Source organism: Oncorhynchus mykiss, chromosome 8, assembly GCF_057628025.1.
Source record: "Oncorhynchus mykiss isolate SJ-2025 chromosome 8, ASM5762802v1, whole genome shotgun sequence".
In the NCBI taxonomy this organism is placed as follows: Eukaryota; Metazoa; Chordata; class Actinopteri; order Salmoniformes; family Salmonidae; genus Oncorhynchus; species Oncorhynchus mykiss.
Window position 1 is genome coordinate 53,774,784 of NC_143029.1, and position 21,012 is coordinate 53,795,795.

A 21,012-nucleotide genomic window follows, 5' to 3' on the forward strand; every position below is an offset into this window, starting at 1 on the left:
CGTAAATAAGGTATTTTTAAAATATTTAATGGGTATTATGGCTCTTTCTGTGGTACTCAATTTGGGATATTATGTGAGTTAGACATGAGAAGCCGGGAATTATCGTGTGCAGCCGGAACTTGGAAGAGGCTTGGTGGTTCCAAACTTCTTCTATTTAAGAGTGATGGAAGCCACTGTGTTCTTGGGTACCTTCAATGCTGCAGAAATGACCAATCATTTGAATTTACCACAGGTGGACTCCAATCAAGTTGAAGAAACATCTCAAGGATGATCAATGGAAACAGGATGGACCTGAGCTCAATTTCCAGCCTCATAGCAAAGGGTCTGAAAATGTATGTAAATAAGGTATTTTTAAAATATTTTTTTCATTAATAAAAACTATATGCTATCGCTTTGTCATTATGTGGTATTGTGTGTAGATAGATTTTATTTTATTTCATCCATTTTAGTATAAGGCTGTAACGTAACAAAATGTGGAAAAAAGTAAGGGGTCTGAAAACTTTCCGAATGCACTGTACCTATGCAGGCTAGCTTCTTTTCCTTTGCTAGCCAGCCAACTAAATCTATCACACAATCACATCAAGCAGCTGAAATGACAGAAAACGATCTACATTTTTGTTTGTTTTACCTTGGATTATATTGTCATTTCTTTGGATATATCCATTACAATGACCCTGATAAATGAATTTGCCTGGCTCAGAGAAGCTGTCAGTCTGGTCACATTCATACAGATCGCATGGTGGAGGTCCCCAAAAAAACTGCAACATTGATCCACAGGTCGGAGAGGTAGACAGCAAGGTTTAGACAAACCTCAACTGTTTCAAACCAAATGCTAGCCTCTGGGCATTGGGAAATATTGAATATTACAAAATGTTTCCGCCCGGTTTCGAACCGGGGACCTTTCGCGTGTGAGGCAAACGTGATAACCACTACACTACGGAAAACGAATTATTGGAAAACTAAGGGTGTGACTGACTTTCGCGTGTGAGGCGAACGTGATAATTAATACACTACTGAAACTAAAGTCTGAATAGCAAATACTGAGAAGTGCGAAGGACCAATTTGTTAAAATGTGTTTCCGCCCGGTCTCGAACCGGGGACCTTTCGCGTGTTAGGCGAACGTGACAACCACTACACTACAGAAACCCAATGAGTGGAAAACTAAGGGTGTGGCTGACTTGGGCTGGGTGGTACATTTATCGCTCTCAGAACCTAATGAAATCAGAAATTACTTAGTCAATTAATTAAACAATAAGGCTTGAGAAGCCGGGAATTATTGTGTGCAGCGGCTCTTGGACGAGGCTTGGTGGTTCAAAACTTCTTCCATTTAAGAGTGATGGAAGCCACTGTGTTCTTGGGTACCTTCAATGCTGCAGAAATGACCAATCATTTGAATTTACCACAGGTGGACTCCAATCAAGTTGAAGAAACATCTCAAGGATGATCAATGGAAACAGGATGGACCTGAGCTCAATTTCCAGCCTCATAGCAAAGGGTCTGAAAACGTACGTAAATAAGGTATTTTTAAAATATTTAATGGGTATTATGGCTCTTTCTGTGGTACTCAATTTGGGATATTATGTGAGTTAGACATGAGAAGCCGGCAATTATCGTGTGCAGCCGGAACTTGGAAGAGGCTTGGTGGTTCCAAACTTCTTCTATTTAAGAGTGATGGAAGCCACTGTGTTCTTGGGTACCTTCAATGCTGCAGAAATGACCAATCATTTGAATTTACCACAGGTGGACTCCAATCAAGTTGAAGAAACATCTCAAGGATGATCAATGGAAACAGGATGGACCTGAGCTCAATTTCCAGCCTCATAGCAAAGGGTCTGAAAATGTATGTAAATAAGGTATTTTTAAAATATTTTTTTCATTAATAAAAACTATATGCTATCGCTTTGTCATTATGTGGTATTGTGTGTAGATAGATTTTATTTTATTTCATCCATTTTAGTATAAGGCTGTAACGTAACAAAATGTGGAAAAAAGTAAGGGGTCTGAAAACTTTCCGAATGCACTGTACCTATGCAGGCTAGCTTCTTTTCCTTTGCTAGCCAGCCAACTAAATCTATCACACAATCACATCAAGCAGCTGAAATGACAGAAAACGATCTACATTTTTGTTTGTTTTACCTTGGATTATATTGTCATTTCTTTGGATATATCCATTACAATGACCCTGATAAATGAATTTGCCTGGCTCAGAGAAGCTGTCAGTCTGGTCACATTCATACAGATCGCATGGTGGAGGTCCCCAAAAAAACTGCAACATTGATCCACAGGTCGGAGAGGTAGACAGCAAGGTTTAGACAAACCTCAACTGTTTCAAACCAAATGCTAGCCTCTGGGCATTGGGAAATATTGAATATTACAAAATGTTTCCGCCCGGTTTCGAACCGGGGACCTTTCGCGTGTGAGGCAAACGTGATAACCACTACACTACGGAAAACGAATTATTGGAAAACTAAGGGTGTGACTGACTTTCGCGTGTGAGGCGAACGTGATAATTAATACACTACTGAAACTAAAGTCTGAATAGCAAATACTGAGAAGTGCGAAGGACCAATTTGTTAAAATGTGTTTCCGCCCGGTCTCGAACCGGGGACCTTTCGCGTGTTAGGCGAACGTGACAACCACTACACTACAGAAACCCAATGAGTGGAAAACTAAGGGTGTGGCTGACTTGGGCTGGGTGGTACATTTATCGCTCTCAGAACCTAATGAAATCAGAAATTACTTAGTCAATTAATTAAACAATAAGGCTTGAGAAGCCGGGAATTATTGTGTGCAGCGGCTCTTGGACGAGGCTTGGTGGTTCAAAACTTCTTCCATTTAAGAGTGATGGAAGCCACTGTGTTCTTGGGTACCTTCAATGCTGCAGAAATGACCAATCATTTGAATTTACCACAGGTGGACTCCAATCAAGTTGAAGAAACATCTCAAGGATGATCAATGGAAACAGGATGGACCTGAGCTCAATTTCCAGCCTCATAGCAAAGGGTCTGAAAACGTACGTAAATAAGGTATTTTTAAAATATTTAATGGGTATTATGGCTCTTTCTGTGGTACTCAATTTGGGATATTATGTGAGTTAGACATGAGAAGCCGGCAATTATCGTGTGCAGCCGGAACTTGGAAGAGGCTTGGTGGTTCCAAACTTCTTCTATTTAAGAGTGATGGAAGCCACTGTGTTCTTGGGTACCTTCAATGCTGCAGAAATGACCAATCATTTGAATTTACCACAGGTGGACTCCAATCAAGTTGAAGAAACATCTCAAGGATGATCAATGGAAACAGGATGGACCTGAGCTCAATTTCCAGCCTCATAGCAAAGGGTCTGAAAATGTATGTAAATAAGGTATTTTTAAAATATTTTTTTCATTAATAAAAACTATATGCTATCGCTTTGTCATTATGTGGTATTGTGTGTAGATAGATTTTATTTTATTTCATCCATTTTAGTATAAGGCTGTAACGTAACAAAATGTGGAAAAAAGTAAGGGGTCTGAAAACTTTCCGAATGCACTGTACCTATGCAGGCTAGCTTCTTTTCCTTTGCTAGCCAGCCAACTAAATCTATCACACAATCACATCAAGCAGCTGAAATGACAGAAAACGATCTACATTTTTGTTTGTTTTACCTTGGATTATATTGTCATTTCTTTGGATATATCCATTACAATGACCCTGATAAATGAATTTGCCTGGCTCAGAGAAGCTGTCAGTCTGGTCACATTCATACAGATCGCATGGTGGAGGTCCCCAAAAAAACTGCAACATTGATCCACAGGTCGGAGAGGTAGACAGCAAGGTTTAGACAAACCTCAACTGTTTCAAACCAAATGCTAGCCTCTGGGCATTGGGAAATATTGAATATTACAAAATGTTTCCGCCCGGTTTCGAACCGGGGACCTTTCGCGTGTGAGGCAAACGTGATAACCACTACACTACGGAAAACGAATTATTGGAAAACTAAGGGTGTGACTGACTTTCGCGTGTGAGGCGAACGTGATAATTAATACACTACTGAAACTAAAGTCTGAATAGCAAATACTGAGAAGTGCGAAGGACCAATTTGTTAAAATGTGTTTCCGCCCGGTCTCGAACCGGGGACCTTTCGCGTGTTAGGCGAACGTGACAACCACTACACTACAGAAACCCAATGAGTGGAAAACTAAGGGTGTGGCTGACTTGGGCTGGGTGGTACATTTATCGCTCTCAGAACCTAATGAAATCAGAAATTACTTAGTCAATTAATTAAACAATAAGGCTTGAGAAGCCGGGAATTATTGTGTGCAGCGGCTCTTGGACGAGGCTTGGTGGTTCAAAACTTCTTCCATTTAAGAGTGATGGAAGCCACTGTGTTCTTGGGTACCTTCAATGCTGCAGAAATGACCAATCATTTGAATTTACCACAGGTGGACTCCAATCAAGTTGAAGAAACATCTCAAGGATGATCAATGGAAACAGGATGGACCTGAGCTCAATTTCCAGCCTCATAGCAAAGGGTCTGAAAACGTACGTAAATAAGGTATTTTTAAAATATTTAATGGGTATTATGGCTCTTTCTGTGGTACTCAATTTGGGATATTATGTGAGTTAGACATGAGAAGCCGGCAATTATCGTGTGCAGCCGGAACTTGGAAGAGGCTTGGTGGTTCCAAACTTCTTCTATTTAAGAGTGATGGAAGCCACTGTGTTCTTGGGTACCTTCAATGCTGCAGAAATGACCAATCATTTGAATTTACCACAGGTGGACTCCAATCAAGTTGAAGAAACATCTCAAGGATGATCAATGGAAACAGGATGGACCTGAGCTCAATTTCCAGCCTCATAGCAAAGGGTCTGAAAATGTATGTAAATAAGGTATTTTTAAAATATTTTTTTCATTAATAAAAACTATATGCTATCGCTTTGTCATTATGTGGTATTGTGTGTAGATAGATTTTATTTTATTTCATCCATTTTAGTATAAGGCTGTAACGTAACAAAATGTGGAAAAAAGTAAGGGGTCTGAAAACTTTCCGAATGCACTGTACCTATGCAGGCTAGCTTCTTTTCCTTTGCTAGCCAGCCAACTAAATCTATCACACAATCACATCAAGCAGCTGAAATGACAGAAAACGATCTACATTTTTGTTTGTTTTACCTTGGATTATATTGTCATTTCTTTGGATATATCCATTACAATGACCCTGATAAATGAATTTGCCTGGCTCAGAGAAGCTGTCAGTCTGGTCACATTCATACAGATCGCATGGTGGAGGTCCCCAAAAAAACTGCAACATTGATCCACAGGTCGGAGAGGTAGACAGCAAGGTTTAGACAAACCTCAACTGTTTCAAACCAAATGCTAGCCTCTGGGCATTGGGAAATATTGAATATTACAAAATGTTTCCGGCCGGTTTCGAACCGGGGACCTTTCACGTGTGAGGCGAACGTGAAAACCAATACACTACTGAAACTAAAGTCTGAACAGGAAATACTGAGAAGTGCGAAGGACCAATTTGTTAAAATGTGTTTCCGCCCGGTCTCGAACCAGGGACCTTTCGCGTATTAGGCGAACGTGATAACCACTACACTACGGAAACCCAATGAGTAGAATACTAAGGGTGTGGCTGATTTTGGCTGGGTGGGACATTTATCGCTCTCAGAACCTAATGAAATCAGAAATTACTTAGTCAATTAATTAAACAATAAGGCTTGAGAAGCCGGGAATTATTGTGTGCAGCGGCTCTTGGAAGAGGCTTGGTGGTTCAAAACTTCTTCCATTTAAGAGTGATGGAAGCCACTGTGTTCTTGGGTACCTTCAATGCTGCAGAAATGACCAATCATTTGAATTTACCACAGGTGGACTCCAATCAAGTTGAAGAAACATCTCAAGGATGATCAATGGAAACAGGATGGACCTGAGCTCAATTTCCAGCCTCATAGCAAAGGGTCTGAAAACGTACGTAAATAAGGTATTTTTAAAATATTTAATGGGTATTATGGCTCTTTCTGTGGTACTCAATTTGGGATATTATGTGAGGTAGACATGTGAAGCCGGGAATTATCGTGTGCAGCCGGAACTTGGAAGAGGCTTGGTGGTTCCAAACTTCTTCTATTTAAGAGTGATGGAAGCCACTGTGTTCTTGGGTACCTTCAATGCTGCAGAAATTACCAATCATTTGAATTTACCACAGGTGGACTCCAATCAAGTTGAAGAAACATCTCAAGGATGATCAATGGAAACAGGATGGACCTGAGCTCAATTTCCAGCCTCATAGCAAAGGGTCTGAAAATGTATGTAAATAAGGTATTTTAAAAATATTTTTTTCATTAATAAAAACTATATGTTATCGCTTTGTCATTATGTGGTATTGTGTGTAGATAGATTTTATTTTATTTCATCCATTTTAGTATAAGGCTGTAACGAAACAAAATGTGGAAAAAAGTAAGGGGTCTGAAAACTTTCCCAATGCACTGTACCTATGCAGGCTAGCTTCTTTTCCTTTGCTAGCCAGCCAACTAAATCTATCACACAATCACATCAAGCAGCTGAAATGACAGAAAACGATCTACATTTTTGTTTGTTTTACCTTGGATTATATTGCCATTTCTTTGGATATATCCATTACAATGACCCTGATAAATGAATTTGCCTGGCTCAGAGAAGCTGTCAGTCTGGTCACATTCATACAGATCGCATGGTGGAGGTCCCCAAAAAAACGGCAACATTGATCCACAGGTCGGAGAAGTAGACAGCAAGGTTTAGACAAACCTCAACTGTTTCAAACCAAATGCTAGCCTCTGGGCATTGGGAAATATTGAATATTACAAAATGTTTCCGGCCGGTTTCGAACCGGGGACCTTTCACGTGTGAGGCGAACGTGAAAACCAATACACTACTGAAACTAAAGTCTGAACAGCAAATACTGAGAAGTGCGAAGGACCAATTTGTTAAAATGTGTTTCCGCCCGGTCTCGAACCGGGGACCTTTCGCGTGTTAGGCGAACGTGATAACCACTACACTACGGAAACCCAATGAGTAGAATACTAAGGGTGTGGCTGACTTTGGCTGGGTGGGACATTTATCGCTCTCAGGACCTAATGAAATCAGAAATTACTTAGTCAATTAATTAAACAATAAGGCTTGAGAAGCCGGGAATTATTGTGTGCAGCGGCTCTTGGAAGAGGCTTGGTGGTTCAAAACTTCTTCCATTTAAGAGTGATGGAAGCCACTGTGTTCTTGGGTACCTTCAATGCTGCAGAAATGACCAATCATTTGAATTTACCACAGGTGGACTCCAATCAAGTTGAAGAAACATCTCAAGGATGATCAATGGAAACAGGATGGACCTGAGCTCAATTTCCAGCCTCATAGCAAAGGGTCTGAAAACGTACGTAAATAAGGTATTTTTAAAATATTTAATGGGTATTATGGCTCTTTCTGTGGTACTCAATTTGGGATATTATGTGAGGTAGACATGAGAAGCCGGGAATTATCGTGTGCAGCCGGAACTTGGAAGAGGCTTGGTGGTTCCAAACTTCTTCTATTTAAGAGTGATGGAAGCCACTGTGTTCTTGGGTACCTTCAATGCTGCAGAAATTACCAATCATTTGAATTTACCACAGGTGGACTCCAATCAAGTTGAAGAAACATCTCAAGGATGATCAATGGAAACAGGATAGACCTGAGCTCAATTTCCAGCCTCATAGCAAAGGGTTTGAAAATGTATGTAAATAAGGTATTTTTAAAATATTTTTTTCATTAATAAAAACTATATGTTATCGCTTTGTCATTATGTGGTATTATGTGTAGATAGATTTTATTTTATTTCATCCATTTTAGTATAAGGCTGTAACGTAACAAAATGTGGAAAAAAGTAAGGGGTCTGAAAACTTTCCAAATGCACTGTACCTATGCAGGCTAGCTTCTTTTCCTTTGCTAGCCAGCCAACTAAATCTATCACACAATCACATCAAGCAGCTGAAATGACAGAAAACGATCTACATTTTTGTTTGTTTTACCTTGGATTATATTGCCATTTCTTTGGATATATCCATTACAATGACCCTGATAAATGAATTTGCCTGGCTCAGAGAAGCTGTCAGTCTGGTCACATTCATACAGATCGCATGGTGGAGGTCCCCAAAAAAACGGCAACATTGATCCACAGGTCGGAGAGGTAGACAGCAAGGTTTAGACAAACCTCAACTGTTTCAAACCAAATGTTAGCCTCTGGGCATTGGAAAATATTGATTTCGAACCAGGGACCTTTCGCGTGTGAGGCAAACGTGATAACCACTACACCACAGAAACCGAATTTTTGGAAAACTAAGGGTGTGACTGACTTTCGCGTGTGAGGCGAACGTGATAACCAATACACTACTGAAACTAAAGTCTGAATAGCAAATACTGAGAAGTGCGAAGGACCAATTTGTTAAAATGTGTTTCCGCCCGGTCTCGAAACGGGGACCTTTCGCGTGTTAGGCGAACGTGATAACCACTACACTACGGAAACCAAATGAGTGGAGTACTAAGGGTGTTGCTGACTTTGGCTGGGTGGGACATTTATCGCTCTCAGAACCTAATGAAATCAGAAATTACTTAGTCAATTAATTAAACAATAAGGCTTGAGAAGCCGGAAATTATTGTGTGCAGTGGCTCTTGGAAGAGGCTTGGTGGTTCAAAACTTCTTCCATTTAAGAGTGATGGAAGCCACTGTGTTCTTGGGTACCTTCAATGCTGCAGAAATGACCAATCATTTGAATTTACCACAGGTGGACTCCGATCAAGTTGAAGAAACATCTCAAGGATGATCAATGGAAACAGGATGGACCTGAGCTCAATTTCCAGCCTCATAGCAAAGGGTCTGAAAACGTACGTAAATAAGGTTTTTTAAAATATTTAATGGGTATTATGGCTCTTTCTGTGGTACTCAATTTGGGATATTATGTGAGGTAGACATGAGAAGCCGGGAATTATCGTGTGCAGCCGGAACTTGGTAGAGGCTTGGTGGTTCCAAACTTCTTCTATTTAAGAGTGATGGAAGCCACTGTGTTCTTGGGTACCTTCAATGCTGCAGAAATGACCAATCATTTGAATTTACCACAGGTGGACTCCAATCAAGTTGAAGAAACATCTCAAGGATGATCAATGGAAACAGGATGGACCTGAGCTCAATTTCCAGCCTCATAGCAAAGGGTCTGAAAATGTATGTAAATAAGGTATTTTTAAAATATTTTTTTCATTAATAAAAGCTATATGTTGTCATTATGTGGTATTGTGTGTAGATAGATTTTATTTTATTTCATCCATTTTAGTATAAGGCTGTAACGTAACAAAATGTGGAAAAAAGTAAGGGGTCTGAAAACTTTCCGAATGCACTGTACCTATGCAGGCTAGCTTATTTTCCTTTGCTAGCCAGCCAACTAAATCTATCACACAATCACATCAAGCAGCTGAAATGACAGAAAACGATCTACATTTTTGTTTGTTTTACCTTGGATTATATTGACATTTCTTTGGATATATCCATTACAATGACCCTGATAAATGAATTTGCCTGGCTCAGAGAAGCTGTCAGTCTGGTCACATTCATACAGATCGCATGGTGGAGGTCCCCAAAAAAACGGCAACATTGATCCACAGGTCGGAGAGGTAGACAGCAAGGTTTAGACAAACCTCAACTGTTTCAAACCAAATGCTAGCCTCTGGGCATTGGGAAATATTGAATATTACAAAATGTTTCCACCCGGTTTCAAACCGGGGACCTTTCGCATGTGAGGCGAACGTGATAACCACTACACTACGGAAACCGAATGACTGGAAAACTAAGGGTGTGACTGACTTTCGCGTGTGAGGCGAACGTGATAACCAATACACTACTGAAACTAAAGTCTGAATAGCAAATACTGAGAAGTGCGAAGGACCAATTTGGTAAATTGTGTTTCAGCCCGGTCTCGAACCGGGGACCTTTTGCGTGTTAGGAGAACATGATAACCACTACACTACGGAAACCCAATGAGTGGAATACTAAGGGTGTGGCTGACTTTGGCTGGGTGGGACATTTATCGCTCTCAGAACCTAATGAAATTAGAAATTACTTAGTCAATTAATTAAACAATAAGGCTTGAGAAGCCGGGAATTATTGTGTGCAGCGGCTCTTGGAAGAGGCTTGGTGGTTCAAAACTTCTTCCATTTAAGAGTGATGGAAGCCACTGTGTTCTTGGGTACCTTCAATGCTGCAGAAATGACCAATCATTTGAATTTACCACAGGTGGACTCCAATCAAGTTGAAGAAACATCTCAAGGATGATCAATGGAAACAGGATGGACCTGAGCTCAATTTCCAGCCTCATAGCAAAGGGTCTGAAAATGTATGTAAATAAGGTATTTTTAAAATATTTTTTTCATTAATAAAAACTATATGTTATCGCTTTGTCATTATGTGGTATTGTGTGTAGATAGATTTTATTTTATTTCATCCATTTTAGTATAAGGCGTAACAAAATGTGGAAAAAAGTAAGGGGTCTGAAAACTTTCCGAATGCAATGTACCTATGCAGGCTAGCTTATTTTCCTTTGCTAGCCAGCCAACTAAATCTATCACACAATCACATCAAGCAGCTGAAATGACAGAAAACGATCTACATTTTTGTTTGTTTTACCTTGGATTATATTGCCATTTCTTTGGATATATCCATTACAATGACCCTGATAAATGAATTTGCCTGGCTCAGAGAAGCTGTCAGTCTGGTCACAGTCATACAGATCGCATGGTGGAGGTCCCCAAAAAAACGGCAACATTGATCCACAGGTCGGAGAGGTAGACAGCAAGGTTTAGACAAACCTCAACTGTTTCAAACCAAATGCTAGCCTCTGGGCATTGGGAAATATTGAATATTACAAAATGTTTGCGCCCGGTCTCGAACCGGGGACCTTTCGCGTGTTAGGCGAACGTGATAACCACTACACTACAGAAACCCAATGAGTGGAATACTAAGGGTGTGGCTGACTTTGGCTGGGTGGGACATTTATCGCTCTCAGAACCTAATGAAATCAGAAATTACTTAGTCAATTAATTAAACAATAAGGCTTGAGAAGCCGGGAATTATTGTGTGCAGCGGCTCTTGGAAGAGGCTTGGTGGTTCAAAACTTCTTCCATTTAAGAGTGATGGAAGCCACTGTGTTCTTGGGTACCTTCAATGCTGCAGAAATGACCAATCATTTGAATTTACCACAGGTGGACTCCAATCAAGTTGAAGAAACATCTCAAGGATGATCAATGGAAACAGGATGGACCTGAGCTCAATTTCCAGCCTCATAGCAAAGGGTCTGAAAACGTACGTAAATAAGGTATTTTTAAAATATTTAATGGGTATTATGGCTCTTTCTGTGGTACTCAATTTGGGATATTATGTGAGGTAGACATGAGAAGCCGGGAATTATCGTGTGCAGCCGGAACTTGGAAGAGGCTTGGTGGTTCCAAACTTCTTCTATTTAAGAGTGATGGAAGCCACTGTGTTCTTGGGTACCTTCAATGCTGCAGAAATGACCAATCATTTGAATTTACCACAGGTGGACTCCAATCAAGTTGAAGAAACATCTCAAGGATGATCAATGGAAACAGGATGGACCTGAGCTCAATTTCCAGCCTCATAGCAAAGGGTCTGAAAATGTATGTAAATAAGGTATTTTTAAAATATTTTTTTCATTAATAAAAACTATATGTTATCGCTTTGTCATTATGTGGTATTGTGTGTAGATAGATTTTATTTTATTTCATCCATTTTAGTATAAGGCTGTAACGTAACAAAATGTGGAAAAAAGTAAGGGGTCTGAAAACTTTCCGAATGCACTGTACCTATGCAGGCTAGCTTATTTTCCTTTGCTAGCCAGCCAACTAAATCTATCACACAATCACATCAAGCAGCTGAAATGACAGAAAACGATCTACATTTTTGTTTGTTTTACCTTGGATTATATTGCCATTTCTTTGGATATATCCATTACAATGACCCTGATAAATGAATTTGCCTGGCTCAGAGAAGCTGTCAGTCTGGTCACATTCATACAGATCGCATGGTGGAGGTCCCCAAAAAAACGGCAACATTGATCCACAGGTCGGAGAGGTAGACAGCAAGGTTTAGACAAACCTCAACTGTTTCAAACCAAATGCTAGCCTCTGGGCATTGGGAAATATTGAATATTACAAAATGTTTCCGCCCGGTTTCGAACCGGGGACCTTTCGCGTGTGAGGCGAACATGATAACCACTACACTACGGAAACCGAATGATTGGAAAGCTAAGGGTGTGACTGACTTTCGCGTGTGAGGCGAACGTGATAACCAACATACTACTGAAACTAAAGTCTGAATAGCAAATACTGAGAAGTGCGAAGGACCAATTTGTTAAAATGTGTTTCCGCCCGGTCTCGAACCAGGGACCTTTCACGTGTTAGGCGAACGTGATAACCACTACACTACAGAAACCCAAAGAGTGGAATAGTAAGGGTGTGGCTGACTTTGGCTGGGTGGGACATTTATCGCTCTCAGAACCTAATGAAATCAGAAATGACTTAGTCAATTAATTAAACAATAAGGCTTGAGAAGCTGGGAATTATTGTGTGCAGCGGCTCTTGGAAGAGGCTTGGTGGTTCAAAACTTCTTCCATTTAAGAGTGATGGAAGCCACTGTGTTCTTGGGTACCTTCAATGCTGCAGAAATGACCAATCATTTGAATTTACCACAGGTGGACTCCAATCAAGTTGAAGAAACATCTCAAGGATGATCAATGGAAACAGGATGGACCTGAGCTCAATTTCCAGCCTCATAGCAAAGGGTCTGAAAATGTATGTAAATAAGGTATTTTTAAAATATTTTTTTCATTAATAAAAACTATATGTTATCGCTTTGTCATTATGTGGTATTGTGTGTAGATAGATTTTATTTTATTTCATCCATTTTAGTATAAGGCTGTAACGTAACAAAATGTGGAAAAAAGTAAGGGGTCTGAAAACTTTCCGAATGCACTGTACCTAGCTTCTTTTCCTTTGCTAGCCAGCCAACTAAATCTATCACTCAATCACATCAAGCAGCTGAAATGACAGAAAACGATCTACATTTTTGTTTGTTTTACCTTGGATTATATTGCCATTTCTTTGGATATATCCATTACAATGACCCTGATAAATGAATTTGCCTGGCTCAGAGAAGCTGTCAGTCTGGTCACATTCATACAGATCGCATGGTGGAGGTCCCCAAAAAAACGGCAACATTGATCCACAGGTCGGAGAGGTAGACAGCAAGGTTTAGACAAACCTCAACTGTTTCAAACCAAATGCTAGCCTCTGGGCATTGGGAAATATTGAATATTACAAAATGATTCCGCCCGGTTTCAAACCGGGGACCTTTCGCGTGTGAGGCGAACGTGATAACCACTACACTACAGAAACCCAATGATTGGAAAGCTAAGGGTGTGACTGACTTTCGCGTGTGAGGCGAACGTGATAACCAATACACTACTGAAACTAAAGTCTGAATAGCAAATACTGAGAAGTGCGAAGGACCAATTTGTTAAAATGTGTTTCCGCCCGGTCTCGAAACGGGGACCTTTCACGTGTTAGGCGAACGTGATAACCACTACACTACAGAAACCCAATGAGTGGAATAGTAAGGGTGTGGCTGACTTTGGCTGGGTGGGACATTTATCGCTCTCAGAACCTAATGAAATCAGAAATGACTTAGTCAATTAATTAAACAATAAGGCTTGAGAAGCTGGGAATTATTGTGTGCAGCGGCTCTTGGAAGAGGCTTGGTGGTTCAAAACTTCTTCCATTTAAGAGTGATGGAAGCCACTGTGTTCTTGGGTACCTTCAATGCTGCAGAAATGACCAATCATTTGAATTTACCACAGGTGGACTCCAATCAAGTTGAAGAAACATCTCAAGGATGATCAATGGAAACAGGATGGACCTGAGCTCAATTTCCAGCCTCATAGCAAAGGGTCTGAAAATGTATGTAAATAAGGTATTTTTAAAATATTTTTTTCATTAATAAAAACTATATGTTATCGCTTTGTCATTATGTGGTATTGTGTGTAGATAGATTTTATTTTATTTAATCCATTTTAGTATAAGGCTGTAACGTAACAAAATGTGGAAAAAAGTAAGGGGTCTGAAAACTTTCCGAATGCACTGTACCTAGCTTCTTTTCCTTTGCTAGCCAGCCAACTAAATCTATCACTCAATCACATCAAGCAGCTGAAATGACAGAAAACGATCTACATTTTTGTTTGTTTTACCTTGGATTATATTGCCATTTCTTTGGATATATCCATTACAATGACCCTGATAAATGAATTTGCCTGGCTCAGAGAAGCTGTCAGTCTGGTCACATTCATACAGATCGCATGGTGGAGGTCCCCAAAAAAACGGCAACATTGATCCACAGGTCGGAGAGGTAGACAGCAAGGTTTAGACAAACCTCAACTGTTTCAAACCAAATGCTAGCCTCTGGGCATTGGGAAATATTGAATATTACAAAATGATTCCGCCCGGTTTCGAACCGGGGACCTTTCGCGTGTGAGGCGAACGTGATAACCACTACACTACAGAAACCCAATGATTGGAAAACTAAGGGTGTGACTGACTTTCGCGTGTGAGGCGAACGTGATAACCAACATACTACTGAAACTAAAGTCTGAATAACAAATACTGAGAAGTGCGAAGGACCAATTTGTTAAAATGTGTTTCCGCCCGGTCTCGAACCGGGGACCTTTCACGTGTTAGGCAAACGTGATAACCACTACACTACAGAAACCCAATGAGTGGAATACTAAGGGTGTGGCTGACTTTGGCTGGGTGGGACATTTATCGCTCTCAGAACCTAATGAAATCAGAAATTACTTAGTCAATTAATTAAACAATAAGGCTTGAGAAGCCGGGAATTATTGTGTGCAGCGGCTCTTGGAAGAGGCTTGGTGGTTCAAAACTTCTTCCATTTAAGAGTGATGGAAGCCACTGTGTTCTTGGGTACCTTCAATGCTGCAGAAATGACCAATCATTTGAATTTACCACAGGTGGACTCCAATCAAGTTGAAGAAACATCTCAAGGATGATCAATGGAAACAGGATGGACCTGAGCTCAATTTCCAGCCTCATAGCAAAGGGTCTGAAAATGTATGTAAATAAGGTATTTTTAAAATATTTTTTTCATTAATAAAAACTATATGTTATCGCTTTGTCATTATGTGGTATTGTGTGTAGATAGATTTTATTTTATTTCATCCATTTTAGTATAAGGCTGTAACGTAACAAAATGTGGAAAAAAGTAAGGGGTCTGAAAACTTTCCGAATGCACTGTACCTATGCAGGCTAGCTTATTTTCCTTTGCTAGCCAGCCAACTAAATCTATCACACAATCACATCAAGCAGCTGAAATGACAGAAAACGATCTACATTTTTGTTTGTTTTACCTTGGATTATATTGCCATTTCTTTGGATATATCCATTACAATGACCCTGATAAATGAATTTGCCTGGCTCAGAGAAGCTGTCAGTCTGGTCACATTCATACAGATCGCATGGTGGAGGTCCCCAAAAAAACGGCAACATTGATCCACAGGTCGGAGAGGTAGACAGCAAGGTTTAGACAAACCTCAACTGTTTCAAACCAAATGCTAGCCTCTGGGCATTGGGAAATATTGAATATTACAAAATGTTTCCGCCCGGTTTCGAACCGGGGACCTTTCGCTTGTGAGGCGAATGTGATAACCACTACACTACGGAAACCAAATGATTGGAAAACTAAGGGTGTGACTGACTTTCGCGTGTGAGGCGAACGTGATAACCAACATACTACTGAAACTAAAGTCTGAATTGCAAATACTGAGAAGTGCGAAGGACCAATTTGTTAAAATGTGTTTCCGCCCGGTCTCGAACCAGGGACCTTTCGCGTGTTAGGCGAACGTGATAACCACTACACTACGGAAACCCAATGAGTGGATTACTAAGGGTGTGGCTGACTTTGGCTGGGTGGGACATTTATCGCTCTCAGAACCTAATGAAATCAGAAATTACTTAGTCAATTAATTAAACAATAAGGCTTGAGAAGCCGGGAATTATTGTGTGCAGCGGCTCTTGGAAGAGGCTTGGTGGTTCAAAACTTCTTCCATTTAAGAGTGATGGAAGCCACTGTGTTCTTGGGTACCTTCAATGCTGCAGAAATGACCAATCATTTGAATTTACCACAGGTGGACTCCAATCAAGTTGAAGAAACATCTCAAGGATGATCAATGGAAACAGGATGGACCTGAGCTCAATTTCCAGCCTCATAGCAAAGGGTCTGAAAATGTATGTAAATAAGGTATTTTTAAAATATTTTTTTCATTAATAAAAACTATATGTTATCGCTTTGTCATTATGTGGTATTGTGTGTAGATAGATTTTATTTTATTTCATCCATTTTAGTATAAGGCTGTAACGTAACAAAATGTGGAAAAAAGTAAGGGGTCTGAAAACTTTCCGAATGCACTGTACCTATGCAGGCTAGCTTATTTTCCTTTGCTAGCCAGCCAACTAATTCTATGTTATCGCTTTGTCATTATGTGGTATTGTGTGTAGATAGATTTTATTTTATTTCATCCATTTTAGTATAAGGCTGTAACGTAACAAAATGTGGAAAAAAGTAAGGGGTCTGAAAACTTTCCGAATGCACTGTACCTATGCAGGCTAGCTTCTTTTCCTTTGCTAGCCAGCCAACTAAATCTATCACACAATCACATCAAGCAGCTGAAATGACAGAAAACAATCTACATTTTTGTTTGTTTTACCTTGGATTATATTGCCATTTCTTTGGATATATCCATTACAATGACCCTGATAAATGAATTTGCCTGGCTCAGAGAAGCTGTCAGTCTGGTCACATTCATACAGATCGCATGGTGGAGGTCCCCCAAAAAACGGCAACATTGATCCACAGGTCGGAGAGGTAGACAGCAAGGTTTAGACAAACCTCAACTGTTTCAAACCAAATGCTAGCCTCTGGCCATTGGGAAATATTGAATATTACAAAATGTTTCCACCTGGTTTCGAACCTGGGACCTTTCGCGTGTGAGGCAAACGTGATAACCACTACACTACGGAAACCGAATGATTGGAAAACTAAGGGTGTGACTGACTTAAGCGTGTGAGGCGAACGTGATAACCAACATACTACTGAAACTAAAGTCTGAATAGCAAATACTGAGAAGTGCGAAGGACCAATTTGTTAAAATGTGTTTCCGCCCGGTCTCGAACCGGGGACCTTTCACGTGTTAGGCGAACGTGATAACCACTACACTACAGAAACCCAATGAGTGGAATACTAAGGGTGTGGCTGACTTTGGCTGGGTGGGACGTTTATCGCTCTCAGAATCTAATGAAATCAGAAATTACTTAGTCAATTAATTAAACAATAAGGCTTGAGAAGCCGGGAATTATTGTGTGCAGCGGCTCTTGGAAGAGGCTTGGTGGTTCAAAACTTCTTCCATTTAAGAGTGATGGAAGCCACTGTGTTCTTGGGTACCTTCAATGCTGCAGAAATGACCAATCATTTGAATTTACCACAGGTGGACTCCAATCAAGTTGAAGAAACATCTCAAGGATGATCAATGGAAACAGGATGGACCTGAGCTCAATTTCCAGCCTCATAGCAAAGGGTCTGAAAATGTATGTAAATAAGGTATTTTTAAAATATTTTTTTCATTAATAAAAACTATATGTTATCGCTTTGTCATTATGTGGTATTGTGTGTAGATAGATTTTATTTTATTTCATCCATTTTAGTATAAGGCTGTAACGTAACAAAACGTACGTAAATAAGGTATTTTTAAAATATTTAATGGGTATTATGGCTCTTTCTGTGGAACTCAATTTGGGATATTATGTGAGGTAGACATGAGAAGCCGGGAATTATCGTGTGCAGCCGGAACTTGGAAGAGGCTTGGTGGTTCCAAACTTCTTCTATTTAAGAGTGATGGAAGCCACTGTGTTCTTGGGTACCTTCAATGCTGCAGAAATGACCAATCATTTGAATTTACCACAGGTGGACTCCAATCAAGTTGAAGAAACAGCTCAAGGATGATCAATGGAAACAGGATGGACCTGAGCTCAATTTCCAGTCTCATAGCAAAGGGTCTGAAAACGTACGTAAATAAGGTATTTTTAAAATATTTAATGGGTATTATGGCTCTTTCTGTGGAACTCAATTTGGGATATTATGTGAGGTAGACATGAGAAGCCGGGAATTATCGTGTGCAGCCGGAACTTGGAAGAGGCTTGGTGGTTCCAAACTTCTTCTATTTAAGAGTGATGGAAGCCACTGTGTTCTTGGGTACCTTCAATGCTGCAGAAATGACCAATCATTTGAATTTACCACAGGTGGACTCCAATCAAGTTGAAGAAACATCTCAAGGATGATCAATGGAAACAGGATGGACCTGAGCTCAATTTCCAGTCTCATAGCAAAGGGTCTGAAAATGTATGTAAATAAGGTATTTTTAAAATATTTTTTTCATTAATAAAAACTATATGCTATCGCTTTGTCATTATGTGGTATTGTGTGTAGATAGATTTTATTTTATTTCATCCATTTTAGTATAAGGCTGTAACGTAACAAAATGTGGAAAAAAGTAAGGGGTCTGAAAACTTTCCGAATGCACTGTACCTATGCAGGCTAGCTTCTTTTCCTTTGCTAGCCAGCCAACTAAATCTATCACACAATCACATCAAGCAGCTGAAATGACAGAAAACGATCTACATTTTTTTTGTTTTACCTTGGATTATATTGCCATTTCTTTGGATATATCCATTACAATGACCCTGATAAATGAATTTGCCTGGCTCAGAGAAGCTGTCAGTCTGGTCACATTCATACAGATCGCATGGTGGAGGTCCCCAAAAAAACGGCAACATTGATCCACAGGTCGGAGAGGTAGACAGCAAGGTTTAGACAAACCTCAACTGTTTCAAACCAAATGCTAGCCTCTGGGCATTGGGAAATATTGAATATTACAAAATGTTTCCGCCCGGTTTCGAAACGGGGACCTTTCGCATGTGAGGCGAACGTGATAACCACTACACTACAGAAACCGAATTATTGGAAAACTAAGGGTGTCACTGACTTTCGCGTGTGAGGCGAACGTGATAACCAATACACTACTGAAACTAAAGTCTGAATAGAAAATACTGAGAAGTGCGAAGGACCAATTTGTTAAAATGTGTTTCCGCCCGGTCTCGAACCGGGGACCTTTCGCGTGTTAGGCGAACGTGATAACCACTACACTACGGAAACCCAATGAGTGGATTACTAAGGGTGTGGCTGACTTTGGCTGGGTGGGACATTTATCGCTCTCAGAACCTAATGAAATCAGAAATTACTTAGTCAATTAATTAAACAATAAGGCTTGAGAAGCCGGGAATTATTGTGTGCAGCGGCTCTTGGAAGAGGCTTGGTGGTTCAAAACTTCTTCCATTTAAGAGTGATGGAAGCCACTGTGTTCTTGGGTACCTTCAATGCTGCAGAAATCACCAATCATTTGAATTTACCACAGGTGGACTCCAATCAAGTTGAAGAAACATCTCAAGGATGATCAATGGAAACAGGATGGACCTGAGCTCAATTTCCAGTCTCATAGCAAAGGGTCTGAAAACGTACGTAAATAAGGTATTTTTAAAATATTTAATGGGTATTATGGCTCTTTCTGTGGAACTCAATTTGGGATATTATGTGAGGTAGACATGAGAAGCCGGGAATTATCGTGTGCAGCCGGAACTTGGAAGAGGCTTGGTGGTTCCAAACTTCTTCTATTTTAGAGTGATGGAAGCCACTGTGTTCTTGGGTACCTTCAATGCTGCAGAAATGACCAATCATTTGAATTTACCACAGGTGGACTCCAATCAAGTTGAAGAAACATCTCAAGGATGATCAATGGAAACAGGATGGACCTGAGCTCAATTTCCAGTCTCATAGCAAAGGGTCTGAAAATGTATGTAAATAAGGTATTTTTAAAATATTTTTTTCATTAATAAAAACTATATGCTATCGCTTTGTCATTATGTGGTATTGTGTGTAGATAGATTTTATTTTATTTCATCCATTTTAGTATAAGGCTGTAACGTAACAAAATGTGGAAAAAAGTAAGGGGTCTGAAAACTTTCCGAATGCACTGTACCTATGCAGGCTAGCTTATTTTCCTTTGCTAGCCAGCCAACTAAATCTATCACACAATAACATCAAGCAGCTGAAATGACAGAAAACGATCTACATTTTTGTTTGTTTTACCTTGGATTATATTGCCATTTCTTTGGATATATCCATTACAATGACCCTGATAAATGAATTTGCCTGGCTCAGAGAAGCTGTCAGTCTGGTCACATTCATACAGATCGCATGGTGGAGGTCCCCAAAAAAACGGCAACATTGATCCACAGGTCGGAGAGGTAGACAGCAAGGTTTAGACAAACCTCAACTGTTTCAAACCAAATGCTAGCCTCTGGGCATTGGGAAATATTGAATATTACAAAATGTTTCCGCCCGGTTTCGAAACGGGGACCTTTCGCGTGTGAGGCGAACGTGATAACCACTACACTACGGAAACCGAATTATTGGAAAACTAAGGGTGTCACTGACTTTCGCGTGTGAGGCGAACGTGATAACCAATACACTACTGAAACTAAAGTCTGAATAGAAAATACTGAGAAGTGCGAAGGACCAATTTGTTAAAATGTGTTTCCGCCCGGTCTCGAACCGGGGACCTTTCGCGTGTTAGGCGAACGTGATAACCACTACACTACGGAAACCCAATGAGTGGATTACTAAGGGTGTGGCTGACTTTGGCTGGGTGGGACATTTATCGCTCTCAGAACCTAATGAAATCAGAAATTACTTAGTCAATTAATTAAACAATAAGGCTTGAGAAGCCGGGAATTATTGTGTGCAGCGGCTCTTGGAAGAGGCTTGGTGGTTCAAAACTTCTTCCATT

At 40.1% G+C, this 21,012-nt stretch overlaps 8 non-coding genes across 8 annotated transcripts; all 8 read right to left on the reverse strand.

Moving 5' to 3' along the window:
• Positions 1-5,521: 5,521 nt before the first annotated feature.
• trnai-aau (transfer RNA isoleucine (anticodon AAU)) lies at positions 5,522-5,594 on the reverse strand. The gene has a single exon. It is a non-coding gene; the product is annotated as a tRNA-Ile (tRNA).
• Positions 5,595-6,953: 1,359 nt separating this feature from the next.
• Positions 6,954-7,026, reverse strand: trnav-aac (transfer RNA valine (anticodon AAC)). The gene has a single exon. It is a non-coding gene; the product is annotated as a tRNA-Val (tRNA).
• A 5,181-nt stretch (positions 7,027-12,207) lies between these two features.
• On the reverse strand, positions 12,208-12,280 carry trnav-cac (transfer RNA valine (anticodon CAC)). The gene has a single exon. It is a non-coding gene; the product is annotated as a tRNA-Val (tRNA).
• Positions 12,281-15,708: 3,428 nt separating this feature from the next.
• On the reverse strand, positions 15,709-15,781 carry trnav-cac (transfer RNA valine (anticodon CAC)). Its single transcript has one exon. It is a non-coding gene; the product is annotated as a tRNA-Val (tRNA).
• Positions 15,782-15,910: 129 nt separating this feature from the next.
• trnav-aac (transfer RNA valine (anticodon AAC)) lies at positions 15,911-15,983 on the reverse strand. The gene has a single exon. It is a non-coding gene; the product is annotated as a tRNA-Val (tRNA).
• Positions 15,984-17,266: 1,283 nt separating this feature from the next.
• Positions 17,267-17,339, reverse strand: trnav-aac (transfer RNA valine (anticodon AAC)). Its single transcript has one exon. It is a non-coding gene; the product is annotated as a tRNA-Val (tRNA).
• Positions 17,340-19,249: 1,910 nt separating this feature from the next.
• trnav-aac (transfer RNA valine (anticodon AAC)) lies at positions 19,250-19,322 on the reverse strand. The gene has a single exon. It is a non-coding gene; the product is annotated as a tRNA-Val (tRNA).
• A 1,435-nt stretch (positions 19,323-20,757) lies between these two features.
• On the reverse strand, positions 20,758-20,830 carry trnav-aac (transfer RNA valine (anticodon AAC)). The gene has a single exon. It is a non-coding gene; the product is annotated as a tRNA-Val (tRNA).
• Between the last annotated feature and the right edge of the window lie 182 nt (positions 20,831-21,012).